Below are 12,301 nucleotides of genomic sequence, written 5' to 3'. Positions count from 1 at the left end.
GAAACCACCCCGGCTCCCCCCCCCCCCCAATTCAAAGAACTCAAAATCTTTTCATGGAGGCATAATAATGACAAGATCGCTCTCCTCCACTCACAAAATGATTTGCATTCTGTGAAAAGAATGCAGAGAATTCTGTGAATGGGCGAGATGAGGCACAGTGGCCCCATTGCCGATTCTTTCACTATTACAGCAGAAGCGGTTATCTCATACAGCGCCGGAAGTTCACTGCATTACTAAAGGGTCCAGCATTACTAAAGGGAGGATTTCTACGGGAACCAGCAGGACATAGGACACACTTCATTGGAAGTAAGTTATGTCCCTGGTGCTGTATAACACAAAATATGTATATAGAATGTCGGCTTTAATAATAGCAGTTGTTCATTAATTTTCATATCACTGTGTATGGTTCGATATTAATAATATGTTTTGGTACATTTAAAATTCTTTGCCTACACGAGCACTGGGTTAAGTATCTTGCTTTCAGACCCCATGGCTGTCACTGAGCAACCAGAGACCTGGATGATTAGGCTTATTTAAATATAGACTGAAATCTGAGACTGCGACCTGTGTGTCAGGAGCAGGAAGATCGGCTGCAATAATCTGTGCATTCCTTGGCTAATTCCTCCTGCTCATTTGTTTGATGAGTTTGGAAACATGTCATGTGACAATATATAAGTGGGTAGACTTTGTCACAGTGATTTGTATATTGCCGTTATAATGCAGCACATAGTAACAGTTGATGTGATACATTACAATAATGATCAACAATGACCGTGATTTGTATATCGCCTTTATAATGCAGCACATAGTAACAGTTGATGTGATACATTACAATAATGATCAACAGCGACATCACACAGGACTGGTATAATTCTGTCAGACAAAAAGAACGGTACCTTTTGCTGCTGTAGGTCTGCTGGCACCTGTGGTTCCACAAAGCATGTGCTCTGCTCTTCCTGCACTGACTTAGCGGTCATAGCTGTGAATTCAGTGCAGCAAGAGCAGAGCACATGCTTGTGTAACCACAGGTGCCAGCAGACCTACAGCAGCAAAAAGTAAATAAGTACTATCCTTGTCGCACTCCTTACCTATATGTCCCTTTGTAGTGGGGGGTGCTCGCAGTGACTGCGGATGGTGCCGCGAATGTCAGCAAAATTGTAGAAATGTCACCAGCACACCAGTCTTTTTAGGATAGCAAAAGCTTCATTTATTGAAGTTTTCTGACATATGACCAACAAGCGCTTTCGGGACCACACAGGGTCCCTTCATCAGGCTTTAGCATTGATTACAGCAGCAAAAGGCGCAGTTCTTTTTCTTTTTGTCTTGCATGTCCCCCCGAGGCTTCCCAAGCTGATATGGAACGGCGGCCCCCTCTGTGACATTCTATTGATGTCCATCTCTGAGTATCCCTTCCGCTTTTGATGTATTGAGACCTCCACCAAGCGCTGACTGGTTGGAAAATATGTATAATTCTGTAAGAGCCTGGGAATAGCTCAACGTGATCCCCTGAGTAAGCAATTAGTTGCAGCTTGTTCTAGCTGTGTGACTGGGATGGTGGGAGTTGTAGTGTGTGGATGACATGGACTTCAACTCCCAGAGTGCTGTCTAGAAAGTAAACCATGCTAGTGAGAATGTACATAGGTAGATCGTCTTTCCATTCATTTATGTGGACTGGGGGGGCCTTGCATGTGCTTTACTTCTGAGCAAAATCTAGTTCTCCAGCAGAGCCCCTGCTCCTGAGATGGGTATACCAATGTATCTTTCTGATATGAGGGGAGGGGGGCCAATTGTTGTACAAAAAGTAAGTAACAACTTAAGCAAAAGTAAGTTACTTTTTGTTTCTTTTAAAAAGAAACTCTTTTTTTTCTTCAACTGTCAACTTTTTTTATTATGCTGCGTCTTAAAAATGAAGTGTATCCCTATCAAAAACGTAATATTATCAAACATTGCGGTTCATATACTTAGTAATATATTCCTTTTTTGTGATAAAACAAGTGTTCCATTGTATCTTTGTAACATGTTCAGTTGTAGATGTGTGTTTTTGAGAAGTAAACTGACCCTTGCATTAAATTTGTGTCATCAGATTGCGGTTGTCTCAGGAAGCCATAGAGGTTCTAACCTGCCCTCATCCTACTGAAAAGGGTACTATGTTACATTCTGTGACCCCAATGAGGAGATGAGCCAACAGGAAGTGAAGGGAAATCTCTCGAATGAAGGCAAAGACCACAAATACAAATTTGATCTGTTGTAGGCAGTCACTAAGGGGCACACTGTGTAGAAGTCCAAACAGATACAGGTCAGTTGTAGGACTTTTTCTCATGTAAGTGTCAACCACTATCTTGTATTGTGTTGTAACTGTTACATCTACATTGTTCTTAGGTTCACGGTTACTTTACCACTGCCTAGTCTCTTATTGAGCTGTTGCATGATTAAGCAATACAACGTTCGCTCCTGTAATGTCATTTCTCGGTGTAGGTGTGATCTGATAACTGCGTGATGTGAAGGGACATCTCTCCAATGTCAGGAAAGACCACAAATATTGCGGCAATTTGTTTTTTACTGATTCAGGCAGATTGTCTAGGGTTAGGGGTACCTTGGGACATAGAGACAGTTTATAGCTATGCCACTGGCTGACTAATTCCCAGTTGTCCACCTTGCAGCATTTTGGCACTTGCTCTTTGGCCCCATTAGTCAGTAGTGGGAGCATTGATTTGTAAAGTGACTGATATAGCAGTGATCTCTAGCAGTCTCTTGTAAGGTGTTCCCAAACGTTGCCTGTGTCTCTAGTCTCCAACCACAGCTGTAGCATGTCCACAGTCTCCGACCATTTCCAGTGGTATATCCAAAGTCTTCTGTAGTATTACATATGTTGAACGTTATGTACAACCATTTGTTGATGTCAGGAGTTGCAGTTGAAGGCCCCTATACCTTGTAAGTTGACAGGCACGCATACACACAGGCTTGCAGGTTTTAAGGAAATTTTACCAAGAAAATGATGTACTTTTGGAGCCTAGGATTTGAAGCCTCCTAATTCATAGACCACATACTTGTTGCATGAAAATGAATGCTATTGTGACAGATGATTGGTTTAGCTTTAGTGCTTTGTGACAGTTATGCAATCTGTGTGTCAGATGCTTCTGAGGCACGTATTTCTTTTGTAATGGAGTACCTTCTGATCTGCCACAACGGGTTACTGGATTTTCTTGTTCACCTTGTAAGCCTTAGGAAATTCTTCACGAGATGGTTAGCACGTAGAACGCTCATCTGTGAGCCAAGTAGGATGATGACTCAATTCACAAATATGCATGTGTTATTTTACATGCATTGGCATGGGATTTGTATTCTTGCATATAAACTGAACATTTATCTATTAAAATCTTTATTTTCCAATAGATCTGTATTTTATGTATTGAATCATTATTTTGTCTTCACCTGGAGTATCAAATTTTCTTGCTAATTTCAATAGACGCCTCACCTTCCAGTGTCAACCAGGAATATGGTGGTACACAAAACATGAATGTTTTCGGCAGCATTTGTACCATTTACAAAGACTTCATGCTGTCTGTTTCCCAGCATATGATTGGAAACATTTAGTGATTGTAGAGGACATATCTATTAATAGTGACTGGGGACATGGGCTTGGTGTTCGTCCAAGCCCATGCAATAATGTCAGTGACACCACCCACCCCTGACCCAATTGGCCCAATCAGTTGTGTTCTGAGGCACTCCCTACCCCTCAACTATACATAGCAAAGGGGCAAAGAATGCCTGGCTCAACTAATTGGGAAGAGGGGGGCCATGTTACTGACAATTTTGCATGGGCTTGGGCAAACTCAGATCACCAAACCCACACGCATGCCTAAAGTGACTAGTCACTGAGCCAATAGTCATCAGCTGATCCAGTTAATTGAGCCCACACAGGTCCCAGGCTTAAAGCAGATCTTTACCCCCTTTGACTAAAAATCACATCAGCATACAGGTCTGCATGCTGATATGAAATCATCTTACATTTATTAGCTAAACAAACATATTTTATTTTACTTCCAATTTCTTTTTTTTCCACTGTGCACTTTGACACAAATGATGTAATCGTGCCCAAGCATTGCATCCTGGAAAGGTTACATCAGCAGAGCATTGCTGGGAAATCTCATCTGTTATCTCATGAGATCTCAGGGAAAGGCATTTTCCTCCCATAAGATGATGTGCGTGGTGATAAGCCCTAGTCACATGTGCCAGAGTTCATGGAAGTAAAGGGAGATGTATTCATGAGAGGCCACCGTGAGAAGAATGGGAAAGAAAAGAGAAATTAGGTATATAAAATAAAAAGCCAGCAATTTTCTAGAAGTATGTGTTTTATAGATTGTCATTACTAAACATTTTAAAGGCGCCTTTGTTGTTATTTTGAAGATTTGGGTAGTTTTACATTACATTTAAAGTCATGGGGCTATACTTCCTGCTGTATTGAAATCTGTATTATTATTGTCTTTACTTTTGACAAGTTTTAACCTGTTATACCTATACTGTTCTTCTGTTGTAGGCAGTCACTAAGAGGCACGTTGTGTAGAAGCACAAACACACGCAAGTTAGTTGCAGAACTTTTTCCCATGTAAGTGTCAACCACTCTCTTGTGTTGTGTTAGAACTGTAACATTTAGTTTGTGCTAGAACTGTAACATTTAGTTTGTGCTAAAGTTCCAAATAGGTAACGGTAAACAGTCTGTCCTCTTGGTTAGCCTGTTCCATGACTAAAAATTACACCGTTCATGTGCACAGCGTCAGTTCTCAGTTTAGGTGTGATCTGTTAACTGGTTTCACCACATTTGGTAACTTTCGTTTTTAGCTTTCTTATAAATGAAATACCCACATAAATTATTTTATTTATTTTTATTGAACAAAAGTAGTGTTGAAAACAATACCCGAGCAAATTATACAACTTGTTTAACAAATGTAGGAAATAAATAGTTATATAAACATCATATATAAATCGCAGACGAAAAATGCTATAGACATTAAACTAAGAATATGGAACTACACACCAGGCTCAAAAGGATAGAGCAAGAGAATAGCAACACTAGAGGAGCGGTGATGTGACAGAAGAATAAGGAGAGAAAAAAACAAGAGGAGAACAGAGAAAGTGGGCCTTCATTGGATGACAGAAAAAAGAAGAGCGAAAATGGAATGTAAGCGATGCAACATGTAACATATCATTGAAAATGGAGCATGTAGTATGTAGGCAAGGATATTGGAAAATGAGGAGTATAGGATATAGAAGTCGCAGAAATTCAGAGGACATCTAAATCTCCCAAAGTACCACAGAGTTTCGCCTTGAGATATCATTCAGAGTGTTGAAACATAGCTATGAGGGATTTGAGATGATCCATAGATAATTCAGAGACTACTATTGAGGTCCATGTGTCAAAAAATAGTTTGATCTCACGTGGGCTAGATTTGGCATCCAATTTGTCCAGGAAAATAAGGCAGTGAATGATCGTTTTCAAAGTGAAAATAGTGGGAAGATCAGCGGTTAGTCAGGATAGTCTTTTTGGCAGATAAGACACAAAGATGTTCCCTGCGGGAAAGAGGAGGGGATGAAGGCAATTCCAGCAATGGGACATGAAACAGGCAGAGGTCTGGTGATAAGGTGTGGGATCTGCTAGAACAGATGTTCATATATGATGGACGATTGGACCAAAAGGATTGGATAACGGGGCAGGACAAGATAAGATGAGAGAGGTCAGGAGAAGAAAGGTGACATTTCGGACAAGAAGTTAACCAATTTGTTGGGGGATTTCGAGGGTAAAGGTCAAAAGCATAGTATGCTTTGTGAATAATTTTTTAAATATTAGTTCCCTCCATGATTCCCAAATCATCATCTTTTGGAGGTGATGCCACCCTCTCGTAATAAGGGAGAAAGCATCTTATGGGGAAGACAGTAGATCTGCCCACTTACGGATATGTGATGGGATCGCATCTGCAGAGGGAGATATAGAGGTTTTTATAAAGCGGTAAATGGAGAAAAGAGGCATTTATCTGGATGAAGAAGACAAAAGATGGGAGAGCTGTGAATGTGCAGCCTCCTTCCAGGGCAAAGCAAGGTGACTATGCATCAAGTGGCGTATTTGGGCATAATGTAAAAAATGAGTAGAAGGGATGGAATACTCTCTTTGTAGATCTGTAAAGTCTTTTAAGTTACCATGGGGTGTAAAGAGATCTTGGAGAGTCCATATGTCTTTAGAGTTCCATCATTTGAAAGAGGTTGATTCCTTACCAGCAGGGAAAGCGGGGGAAGATGTAAGGGGCAACAGAGGGGAGATTACACCATGGAGGTGTATGGGAAACCAAATGTCGTTCCAAAGAGGTGTTGGTGAAGAAGGAGGTATCATGGAGCCAATCCCTCACATGTTGAGAAATACTAGCTAAATTGTAAAATCTAATATCAGGCAGGTGTCAGGGACCAGAGCACCTCTGGGTGGCACTGTGGTGTTGGAACCTGCAGTTCCGGTGCTCACCTGCAGGTGTCTACCAGCAATCAGCAGTTAGTTACCGCCTGGTGCTGATCTGGAAAGGTATTTAGCCTCTGCTATTGTTGCCATATCCTGTTCCTGCCTTAAACTTTGACCTGACTCTTACCCCTGAGGTCTTCTGATCTGTGGCTCCCGGCCCTCCTCTTGTTGCCCTGCTCCCCAGGTTTTACCCTCTTATCTCTGGTGTGTAATCTGTTATTTGTAATTAGTTAGGCTCTTACATGATACTTGCGGGTGTTGGTGGGGTTGCTTATGGTTGTGGTGTTTTTTGGTGTAGATAATAAACTATAGTTCATAGGAATTGTTTTGATACCTTCATGCGGTGTTGGGACACCCGCGCACGGTATCGTGACAGCAGGTTAGCACCAAAGTTGCTAACAGGCAGTTGCAGTTTACGCAAAGCAATCCTGGGTTTCTTTTCCTTCCAAATGGATTGAGAAAAAGCTCTGTATAAGGTTTGGACATATGTGTTTTAAGGAGTAAGGGAATGGTTTGCATTGGATATAACAGCCGTGCAAAACTAACCATGCGTATTAGGTGGCATCTGCCTAAGATAGATAAAGGTACATTTCACCTGGAGTGTAATTCTTGCACATTTTTGTTGATTACCGGGGTGTAGTTACCTGAGTATAGATCAGTTGCTCAATGAGGAATAATGATGCCTAAATATGTGATATAGCAGTGTTTAACCAGGATGGGAAAGTTTACGGACCATGTGGGAGTAAGAAAATCTGATACCCGTGTCAGAGGGATTGATTGATCCACTTTTGTCCAAATTGATTTTTAAACCCGAGAATGTACCATCTAAATTCATGTGTTGTAAGATGGCAGGATGGTGAAGCTGGGGGTCAGATTTAAAAAAAAGGATAATGTCATCTGCAAATAGGGCTAGTTTAATGTCAGAGGGGCCTGTTGACTGTTGAAAGCCTTCGCGTCCAAGGTCAAAAGAGCCATAGGGCATGACGAACACTTGGAAAGCCAAGATTTCTCAAGAACAGATATAATTTTCCAAACATTCATGACCACAGAGCGACCAGCTGCAAATCCGGACTGACTAGACGAGATGAGCTTCGGGAATACAGCAACCAGCCTATCGGCAAGAATTTTAGAGAGTAACTTGGCGTCCTGGTTTAATAAAGAAATTGGGCAGTAAGATCCAGCTTGAAGCAGGTCTTTCCCTTTCTTGGGTATCGTTCGTATGTAGGCAGCATTAAAAGTGGAAGGGCATGTCCTGTGATGTAAAATGTGATTAAACAGTGATAGCAACGTGGGGGAGACACTATCCAACAGAATTTTATAAAATTCGGAAGTCAGGGCTTTTAAGCTTGGGAAGTTCCTTATTGCATTTTGGAGTTGCTGAAGAGTAATGTCGGCATTTAAAAAAAATCCAAATCTTCAGCTGTCAGAGAGGGTAAGGTCGCAGAGTCTAAATAAGTAGAACCGGTTGATCACTATTGTGTTTTATTACACACTGCAACAAATGGCAACGGCAAAAAAAAAAGCTCATTCAGCATAAATACAAGACCCATAAACCGTATACATTTCTGGTACAGTCAAATTGTTTTTATAGATATGTACAAGTAGCGTAAAAAGCACATTGGTTAGAATAAGCCCCATCATTTCATCATGAATGAGCCACTTCATCTCCATGACCTGGTTGGGCAGAATAGATTTAAAGGAGAACTATGACATGAGTGATTTTCACTCACCTCATAGTTCTAAGCCGACCTGTGACAATGAGACTGTCACAGGTCGGCTCAGTAGATCGGGAGGTGAGCGAACACATACCGGGTTCCCTCACCTCTCGATCCTGTCACGGCTCTCTGCCGTGACAGGGGAGGGGCTGGATTCCCCCCTCCCCGCTCCGATCTGCCAGCGCTGACTGGCGGAACGGACGGGGGAGGAGGCGGGTACAGCTGGCTCTGCCTCTAGGTAGGCAGAGCCAGCTGTCACTCACGCAGCTGGGCGGATCCCGTCATCTAAGTCGGGATCCGCTCCAGGTGCGGCGTCTCAGTACACCGCGAGCTGTAGCTCGCGGTATACTGAGCTTAGGGTAACGGGAGGACGCTAGTTTGTGTCCTCCCGTTACCCTAAGGAGAACTATGGGGAAAAACACTGACCCCATAGTTCTCCTTTTAAAGAGGACCTTTACCCGTATCTTTGAAATGTCAACAAACACACCTTTAGAAATGTTTAGTAATGACAATCTACAAACACATACTTCCAGATAATTGCCGGCTTTTTATTCTACACCTTATTTTCTTTCCTCCCCATTCTTCTTATAGTGGACATTTTTACTAAGGGCAGATTACTTTGTCTCTCTCTTTACTTCCTGGAACTTTGGCACATGTGACTAGGGCATGTGTTAATGCACATCATCTCGGGAGGAAAATTACTTTCCCTGAGATCTCATGGGGTTACAGATGATATTTCAGTGATCCTATATTAAAACCTGCAGTCTTGCCGCAAGTCTCTTTACTCGGAGCACCTATTATATCCCAACAAACATGCATTGGTTGAAGAGTACTACGTTGATTACATTATAAAATGTGAACATATAAGAGGCAAGTTTGGAATGACAAGGGCAGACACTTCTGCACAGTAAGACAACTGTTGTTATAGCCCAGGGTTGCCCACAAATTTTGTGTTAAGATCTACTTTTCAAATCACGAGCTACATGAGATCTACCAATGGAAAAAAAACTTCCCTCGCTCTCTCTCTCCTGGCTGTCTTTCCTCGCTCTCTCTCTCCTGGCTGTCTCTCTTCGCTCTCCTGGTTGTCTCTCCTTGCTCATCCTCCTGGCTGTCTCTCCTTGCTCATCCTCCTGGCTGTCTTTCCTCGCTCTCTCTCCTGGCTGTCTCTCTTTGCTCTCTTGGCTGTCTCTCCTTGCTCTCTCCCATAGCTGCCTTTTCCTCTCTCTCCTGTCTCTCTTCGCTCTCTCTCCTGGCTCACCTTGCAAACAGTGCAGTGCAACAGGCTGTGTAAACTAATATTCTTTGATGTAATACATAGCACTTCAACCACCAGTATCCACCAGAAAGGTGTCAGGGAGCTTGGCTCAGCAGACTCAGGCTAATAGGTAATCATGTGTGCACTGCTAAATAAATATACCAAAATGGATTAAAGGGACCACCATTCAAACCCTTCGTGATCTACCTGCATCAGCTTTGAGAACTACTGGTAGATCACGATCTACCTAATGGGCACCCCTGCTACAGCCAAAGAGTTGTTTCTGTTGGCCAATTAATTCTTGGTTTTATTATCCAAGAAACATGTTAACACTTGTCTCCTGGCACACAAGTATAGGTTAATTCTGGGCTAGCAGGACTAAATGTAGAGCGGAGGAGCCGGTGCTTATTTAGTACAATTATCTCAGTAGCTGCCGAGATCACCTGTAATTAGCCTGCTGGTCCGTCCCCCCTGCTAGCTGCCTCTCTCCCCGTTGGCCACCCCAACCCCCCCCCAAAGTTGTTTTTGGGGTCCTCTGCTCTTCTGGGGGACCCAGGTCTATGGCAAACTACATCAGGGTGGAGAGCAGAGCTGAGAGATTCCGTTCTCAGGTCTGTTCCGTGCCAACAGTGAGACGGGAACGCTACTCACAGCCGTCCTGTCACAGGAGATCGAATTTCTGTTTTGGCGGTCAAAGGTTCCATAAAGAGAGCCTGTCACCTCCAAATGCTATCACACGGGCTTGTTAGCTTATGATAGCTTGTCATACCAATAACGTTAAGTGAAAAAAAAAAATAAGATAAGTAATATCTAAAAAATTAAAAGTGATAAAGTAAAAGGACTGTTCGCTTAAAGGTAAGTGTGGAGGGGGAGAGGGGGCCAGATTTGTGCGGTTGATTCCATGTTCTTATTTACATTTTGAAATTTACTCGCAAATTGTGAGCAGTCATTGAGCAGCACGGTCCTCTGACCACACAGACCAATGAGAAACGCTTCTTAGCACAATTAAATACGGTTTTGGTTAGTTATGTTTTGTATCAGGACAAGTAGATTGGGCCCCTGCTTTTAGTTTTTTTTTGTTTTTTAAATGTCCACACCCATGACTGTAGTGGCGCTTTGTTTTTTGTGCATAGTAGCCCATTTATTTTTAGTGGGTTGCCTAACTCAGTGTGCCACAGTGCACCAAAAGTTGTGAGTTGCAGCGCACTGTGTACTAGTGTTAATTGGCTTTTAGTGTTAGATATATTTTAAAGTGACACTAAACTCAGGATTTAAAGCTTGGTGTAGTGACTACTTTATAACACACAGGGACCATGGGGAACAAAAGTAGCCACCCTCCAGAAGGAAGGACAGAGCTCTCTAGAGCCAGAGCTAGCTGTGTCTGTCCCTCCAATGGGGGCTGGAGGAACAAAGAGGAGGGGGGAATTACTGTGGGGAGCGGTGACTGACGGTCACTGATCTTTTCTGGGAGGAGACCGTGAGCTGAGTGATCAGCGGTTTGTGATTGCTCAGCTCTCAGTATATAGAGCTGTTGTGTGGCAGCTGCCGTGCCCCACACCGACTCAAGTATTGGGAAGATTATATTTTACTCCCCCAATACTTCTCCTTTAACTGTTGGAAACTGTCAAGATGACACGCTGAGTGAAAAGCTTTTGCTGTATCAGCTGAGATCCAGTGATCTTTTATAATATGTGGGATGTTTGTTTAATAAATAGTTTCTAGTATTATACAAAACTGTTCATTTATTCAGCTACTGGTAGTAACTAGGCGTATCGGTCAGTTTGTTGTAGAAGTGTCTCTTCTGTAATTATTGGGAGCTTTCCAGTATGACTTGCCAACACATTTTTTTCATGGTTCTTATAATGCTGAAAAGGTCCATTATAAATTAGAGATACAAACATCCTCATGTAATAGTCTCATGTGATCCGTTCATGTAAAGGTTTTCTTCATTGTTCATTGCTGCCTACCCTTACAGAAGGGGGTAAACATTCCAAATTACAAGGTTGCCATGGCTAGGGCAAACCTTTTTTCAATAATAATCAAATATATGTTGTCCAGAGAAGTATTTCTTTACATTTTTGCCAAACTACTCACAGTCATCATGTACACGAACAGCTCAGCTTCCCTGAACTTCCTGTTGGATGGACAGCTCCTTTAGCTGTCCATCTACTAGCTTGGAGAAGTGGGGAGCAAGGAGCAGAGAGTCGGGGAGAGACTTGCCTTGCTGTGGCCGTGTGGAGACACACACAGCTTACTAGCGCACACAAGGGTGGCTCCATAGGCCCCTGCAATGGAAAGGAGTCACCCTAAAACAGGATACCAGGACCAGTGCTCGGAGGACCAGCTGAATCTGCAGGAAACTAAAACTTCTGATATAAAGAAGCACCATCCATTGTAAGTGATTTAATCAGCGTTTGACTTTAATATCATCTTAAACCAGTGGTTCTCAACTCGTGGGTCGCGACCCAAAAGTGGGTCGCGACACCTTCTGCAGTGGGTCGCGGTGTCATTTCTTCATGGAGCGGCCCATCTGCAGCAGAGCGAAATAGAGAGGGGAATTTGTAGTACAGCTTGTGAGAACTCCATAATGTAAAACTGTCCCCTCTCCCCCGGGCTCTCCGATAAAGTGGTATGGCCCGGGGAGAGAAGGGACTATTTTCTCATTTTCGGCCGGCGCTTTAATATCAGGAGCCGCGGCTCCCGACAATTAAGTTAAAGTTCCGGCCCGGACTGCACTGGAGAGTACAGCAGATATCAATCCGCCGCTGTATCTACTGTACTCTCCAGTGCAAATAGTTCAGTGACAGTCTGACTGGAATCAGAGAAAGG

The 12,301-nt window shown here is 42.8% G+C and overlaps 1 protein-coding gene across 3 annotated transcripts in view; it reads left to right on the top strand.

The window, feature by feature from the left end:
* PCYT1A (phosphate cytidylyltransferase 1, choline, alpha) overlaps positions 1 to 12,301 on the top strand; it is a 38,812-nt gene that overhangs the window by 4,532 nt on the left and 21,979 nt on the right. The window contains exon 2 of one of the 3 annotated variants that reach the window (XM_018561585.1): positions 2,252 to 2,296. The exons of 1 other annotated variant lie outside the window; for it this stretch is intronic. The gene's annotated coding sequence lies outside the window, so the exon portion shown is untranslated. Of the gene's footprint in view, positions 1 to 2,251; positions 2,297 to 4,537; positions 4,578 to 12,301 lie in introns of those variants that run through there. One more of the 3 variants, XM_018561586.1, reaches the window with a different exon arrangement.

This window comes from Nanorana parkeri, unplaced genomic scaffold (genome assembly GCF_000935625.1).
Source record: "Nanorana parkeri isolate BGI_ZX_2015 unplaced genomic scaffold, ASM93562v1 scaffold531, whole genome shotgun sequence".
Classification (NCBI taxonomy): Eukaryota; Metazoa; Chordata; class Amphibia; order Anura; family Dicroglossidae; genus Nanorana; species Nanorana parkeri.
This window is presented reverse-complemented; position numbering and strand designations above follow the sequence as displayed.